The sequence below is a fragment of the Camellia sinensis genome, chromosome 7 (genome assembly GCF_055761805.1).
Source record: "Camellia sinensis isolate YWXY chromosome 7, ASM5576180v1, whole genome shotgun sequence".
NCBI lineage: Eukaryota > Viridiplantae > Streptophyta > Magnoliopsida > Ericales > Theaceae > Camellia > Camellia sinensis.
The window spans coordinates 15807359-15814258 of record NC_138967.1 but is presented as its reverse complement, the minus strand read 5'-3'; positions in this window follow the sequence as shown (position 1 = coordinate 15814258).

Genomic DNA, 6900 nt, shown 5'->3' with positions numbered 1-6900 from the left:
TTGAATTGAGTTTTAAGTTTGTGTTTGGTTATGAGTTTTAAAAATAATTTTTGAATTGATTTTTGAGTAAAAACATGTTCCGAAAATAGATTTTTTTTAGAAACATGTTAGGTTCTCTTTTAGAATCACAATTCCAATTAGAAATTTTCAAAAATCTTTTCAAAACTCATATAGAGTCTTAACCAAATACACAACTCAAAACTCAATTCAAAAATTACTTTTAAAACTCGTAACCAAACACAAACTTAAAAAAATACAAAATTATGTTAAATATATTTTTTAAATATTAAAAAATTTATTTTTTTATTTTAAATATATAAATTTTATTTTAAATATTTTATTTTGTTTTATAAATATATTTTTAAATATTTTAATTTTTTATGTTATGCGTTTGGTTACAATTTGAATATAGAGTTTTGAAAGTAGTGTGGAGTGTCAAGTTATGTATTTGGTTATGAGGTTTAAAAATAATTTTTGAATGAAATTTTAAATTATGTGTTTGGTTATGATTTCACTGCGAAGTTGTATTTTGAGTTTAAATATTAAAATTAAAAATATTAAAAATATTTACAAAATAAAATAAAATGTTTAAAAATATTTAAATAAAAATTATATATTTAAAATAAAAATAATAAATTTTTTTAAAACATTTTTTAATATTTAAAAAAAATAAATCTAAAAATACTGTTCCAAACACTGTTTGTTTCTTCCAAACCTGTCCTCCAATCCAAAAATATTTTTTAATATTTTAAAAGGAAGGACAATAAGATAATTTATTATAGAAAAAGTAACACTGTTTGGAACAATTTGATAGAAGGTAAGAATCTTAACACTGTCAGGTAAAATAGGGGAGGTTACTGTAATTATTCAAACCACAAGGGAGGTCCCTGTATTTGTCAAAAATCTCAAGGGAGGTAAATGTAATTTACCTAATATTTTTTGAACACTTAGCAACTTGGTAATGTGAATATTCATATTTGATTGTGTGAATGTTCACATTGATGGTATGAATGTTCACATCACGAAATATTTACACTGTCAATGTGAATATTATTGTTAGGAGTATTTTGCTAAGGGTCCAGCTTGTCTCATGTTGAGATCAAGACTGGACCTGTCCAGTCCGGCCCATGAGTCCATTTTTAGGCTCCGTTTTGATACTTCGAACCATTGAATGTGTAGAACTCATCGAGTATTATATCTTTATAAAAAAATCACATTGATCGGATATCGATAACTATTTGATCGGATCATATTTATATTTTTAAAAAAAGAACGGTGAAAAAATAAACGATTGATAGAATTCTGATCCGATCAAATAGCTATCGATATTCAATTAACTTGATTTTTTTACAGAGATGTAATATTCGATGAATTCTACACTTTCAGCGGTTTGAATTATCGAAACGGGGCCCAAAATGAGCTCATGGGCTGGACTGGACTGGGTCCAGTCTTGATCTCAACATGAGACAAGCTGGACCCTTTTGCTAACTATGTTATTCGTAGGATTTATTGAAATATAAGAAAATAATTTGGACTAACTTATTTTGGAAAGATGGTAAAAAATAATTTTTTTACTTTTAACCAAGCTTTTGGCTTTTTTAGACAAATGATTTGGAAAGTTGGTAAAAAGTAACTTTTGACTTTTTTGATTAATATTTGTTATGATATCAAATTACAATAAAATGACCAAACTATTCCCATTAATTTAAAATATTTACAACTTCAATCATGTAGTACATTTTGACTCATGAGGAGTAGAATTGTAATTTTATCAGTAGCTAAAAACCAACTTTCCAAATGAAAAAAAATGTAAAAAAGCCAACTTTTGACTTTTGCTACAAACCAAAAAAAGTTGCTAAAAGCCAACTTCCCAAAATATCACTAAGTGAAATATAAGTAACTGAAGAAGGATTTATGAATAAATTTCCTACTAAATTAATATATAAACATATTTTTAATTTTCTTTCAATTTATTTTTTATTATTTATTTATTTCTTTCTAAACAATCAGAACATTAACTTATAAATCAAACATAAAAAAAATTATTTTCATTATTTTTTTGTTACATTGTTACATCTATCTAAGTTAAACTTGTTTAAATTATTTGAATCTGTGCATACTAGTTGTTCAATCATTGGAGCAAATGCCGATTGACACATTAATAAGGAAAATGCGTCGTAGCTCGACTTTTAGAGGCTCGAAACGGCTCGAAATGGAGAAAGAGAGAGAGAGAAGAGAGGAAACAGAGGAGAAAGAGGGAGAGAAGAGAGGAGGAAGTGAAGAAGCAGAGGAGAAGCAGAGTCTCGCCACCGCCACCGTCGCTGCCGATCGTCGCAGTAGACCGTCGCCTCGCCCAGCCCCGGTCGTCTGCCCAGCCCCGCCGACGTCGCAGCACCACCGTCGTCTGCCAGCCCCGGTCGTCTGCCCAGCCTCCCCTCCTCCTCCAACCGATTTTTATGGCCCCCTCCCCTCCTCCTCCTCCTCCTCCTCCTCCCTCTCCCTTCTCTTCTTCTCCCTTCTTCTTCTTCTTCTTCTTCAACAAAACCAGGGAAGAAAGAAAGAAAAAAAAAAAAAAAAAAAAAAACTCGACACCAAAACCACGTCGTTTTAGTGTCGAGCCATATTTTGAGCCGTGTTATTCGAGCTACCAATCGCTACCGTGATAACCAAGAGTGATAGCTACTATTAATAAAGATAACATCGGTTGTCTAAACAATGCTCCCCCGGTCACACCTTCGACTTTTGTAAGTTGGATGGTTTAGATGAATTCAAATTTAATAAATCAATTATTATGATTATTATTTATTGTTGTTGTTGTTGTTTTGTTTGTTTTTTCGTTTCTTTCCGAATCACCTCAACCAAACAAGTGTGAATCCTCACAGCAAAACTTCACCAGTAATCCAAAAAATATGTGCGAGAGAAACGGGAAGAAATTGTCAAATCTTCAATTGACACCAAGAGCTTTTTGGTACAGTATTTCTTCTTCCATCCGGACACTTTTTTCCTAGGCTACTAGTACATTCATTCACATACACCATTGCCAATCCAACAATTCCAATTCCAATTCCAATTCCAAATGGATTCCCCCAGACGCAAAATCGTCGACGACTTCCTCCCTCTCCTCCTCGTCTACAACGACGGCACGGTCCACCGCTTCATCAACCCCCCTCACGTCCCCCCTTCTCTCTCCACCACCCCCTCCTCCAAAGACATCACTCTTTCTCCTCCCTCCTCCACCCCCCTCTCCGCCCGCCTCTACCTTCCCTCCTCTGCCACCAAACTCCCCATCCTCCTCTGCTTCCACGGCGGCTTCTTCTGCGTCGGCTCCGCCTTCTCCGCCGCCCACCACCGCTTCGCCTCCTCCCTCTCCTCCCTCTCCCCCTCCCTCCTCCTCTCCGTCGACTACCGCCTCGCCCCCGAACACCCCCTCCCCGCCGCCTACCACGACGCCTGGACCGCCCTCCAATGGCTCGCCTCTCACTCCACCGGCCTCGGCGACGAGCCCTGGCTCACCCACCATGCCGATTTTAACAAAATCTTCATAATCGGCGATAGCTCCGGCGGCAACATCGCTCATTACCTGGCCATGAAAGCGGGTCAGGAAGGGTTACCCAATGGGGTCACCATTTCGGGTGTCATTGTGATCCACCCCTTTTTTTGGGGGTCGGATCCGATGGCGGATAATTTGGTTTGGAGTCATGAGGATCGGATAGGTTCTCGGCTTTGGAAGTTTGTTTACCCGGATAGTCCGGGTGGGCTTGATGATCCGTTGTTGAACCCGTGTGCACCCAGGGCTCCGGATTTGGCGGGTCTTGGGTGTTCTAGGTTGTTGGTGTGTGTTGCTGAGAAAGATCCACTTAGGGAGAGAAATTTGAAGTATTATGAGGCTGTGAGGGACAGTGATTGGGTTGGAGAAGTTGAGTTGTATGAAGTTGCAGGAGAGGATCATGTTTTTCATGTGTTGAAACCTGAGGCTGAGACTAGTAAGATGATGATGAAAAGATTGGTTTCATTCATCAATAAGTCTATCGATACCACAAAACAATCTCATGAAACCGATATAGAATCGATCACAAACCAATCCCATATCGATACAGAATCGACCACAAAACAATCTCATGAAGCCGATATAGAATCGATCACAAACCAATCCCACATCGATACAGAATCGACCACAAAACAATCTCATGAAGCCGATATAGAATCGATCACAAACCAATCCCATAAAGCAGAAGAGGAGTAATACATGACTTTTATGATGGGTGCCATCATCTCTGAATTATTTTATATAATTAATTCAGTGTTCATACATGTATATTTTTTGCTAATTAATAGTCTTGTAAGTTAAATTGTGTCCTTGTTTTTTTGTTAATGTTTGAAACAATGATTGTTTTGGGAAGGAGATTAAAAATTGACTTCTTGATTTTTTTTTTGAAAAAAATATATAAAAATGTGGGCAATGTTTTAACTTAAATTTAATTAAAAGCTAAAAGATGATTTTTAGTCATCTTTTCAAAATAGTCCTTAATCTCTAAATCTCGATATCTCTAGTTTGAAAACACATTTATAACAATTGAATCATGTGAAAATAACTATATATATTTTGTGATGCAAAAATATAAGAATGTGAGACAATGAATTCGTATGATATGTTTGTGCTATTGTTATTTTGTCGTTGTATGAAAAAATTAAAAGATACCAACGAGTCATATTATATTTAGGTGTTGATCATTGAATACATATGTACAGTAATTTATATCCACATAAGTAGAATATATATATATATATATATTTTCATGTTTATTTTAAATGTTTCGAGATATTTAGAATGTTTTTAGATCATAAATTTGGATAGAAATTTAAAAAATAAAAGAAGAAAGGTAAGTGAAATGTAAATGAAATATCGTAAATTATATTTTACTTAAATTTTACTCACTTTTTCATTTTTCCTTTTCAATTTTTAATAGAATTTGTAATGTAAATACAACCTTAAAAATTGGAAAATCAGTGGCTTTCCACCATTTTGGGTCCAACACAAGATTGCCATGGATGGTTGGGTTGTAGCTGTATCCTAAATTTATTTCGGTTGGTAGATTTAAAAAGGATCAAGGTTCTCTCCAGTCTCAAATTAGACTGGAGCATGCTGTCGGGTCTGTAGGGCTTATCACAAGTCTAATTTCTATAATCCGAACCGTTTAATGTGTAAAATTCGTCGAATACTGTTTCTTACAAAAAATTATATTGATTGAATGTCGATAGTTACTTGATCAGACCATATTCTGTTAATAGTAAATATGATTTAAAAAAAAATTATTGACAAAAATATGTTCTAATCAATTGAAGTGACTATCAATATTTTATTAATGTAAAGTACTCGACGAGTCTTATATATTGAACAGTTTGAATCATTAAAATTGAACCCGTAGTGTGCTCCACAAACGTAAATAGCACCAACCAGTACACAAGATGTAATGAAGAGAATCTTGGCCCATTTGGAAACTATGAAATGCAATGTTTGGTAGAAGAGAAATTTTCCATGACATAACTTTTTGTTTTTGTAGTGAACATTGTAATCAATTATTTGGGGGTGTACATTTGGTCTACTCAAAGTCTGCCCACGAATTAATGCGGCCCGACCTGGCTAGACCGGGTCCTAGTCCAACTCGAGATCTTGGATTTGGGTCGTCTATTTTGAAGTCCGGTCCATCGGTCTACTCAAGTCCTACTTAAGGCTCGGCCCGTTTGAAGCCTTATGTCATTTTTGGTAAAAACATAAAAAAATAGTCAAGTCTGGCCTAGATCCGCCCCAAGCCTGAATACCCCATGAGCCAAAGCATGGGCCTAATTTTCTTGCCAGTAGGTCGGTCTAAACCAACCCAAATTTTGGTAGGAGCTCGCACGGCCCAACAATGGGCAGGCCTGAGCTCAGGCATAAGTGGGCTAGGCCAAATTTGCACCCCCTACCAATTATATAGCTGAATTAAGATTATATAAATTTTTCAGGCATAATTTAATAGATGTTAGTATTTTTAAAGTAAGAGGATAGAAATATAAAATAAAATTTTCTCTAGTTTGTAGACCAAATTGGATGGTCCAATCTTGCCCATTAGGCCTACCAAGTGTCTCACTAGATGACTTGATAAGTTATTTTTTTAAGTCTCAGAGAATAGATCATTGATACAAATAAAAAAATTAATTTGATCATCTAATCGTAAGCATACGAGTCATAATAATTGAGATATATGTTTAGAGAGAGACTCTGCTTGAAAGTAACATTATCTTAGTTAATTAGGAACCAACACTAATGCAATTACGCTAAACCCACACCTTTCTTGCAATTGAAAGAGATGTTTGGAAGGCCCAGCCATTTATGTAAGTTTCTGTTTTCATTCAACTTGTGTTATTTGATGTATTAACTGGTTGTTTTGAATATTGGAATGTTAAATTAAAATTAGATAGCAAGACAACAACATTACAAATTCATCCTCATCAACTCATAATTTACATAGAAAAAAAAAAATTGATGATTCAGATTCATTTCGTATATAGATCTCATACTTTATCAATTCAATTTTCACCACATAAACATATTGGAGATAAATTCAAAATCCTTAAAGATAAATTCCTAACATTTTTCATTGTAAAACTTTGAAAGTAGCCTGATGGGCAGATTTAAAAATTATATTTTTTAAATAGGGTTGGTTCATATAAATCCAATATTTTGACTGAGCCAAGTTTAAGTAGGCATAAATTTATTTATTAAGCAATGCAAACTCAACCCGCATAGGACATGACCAATGTCCAATCCTAATATTTACATTGAGAACTTTTGGAGTAATTTTGTGGTGTTTTGTGAAATTGGTAAAAAATTAATTTTTTAATTTTTTTGTTTTTTTAGTG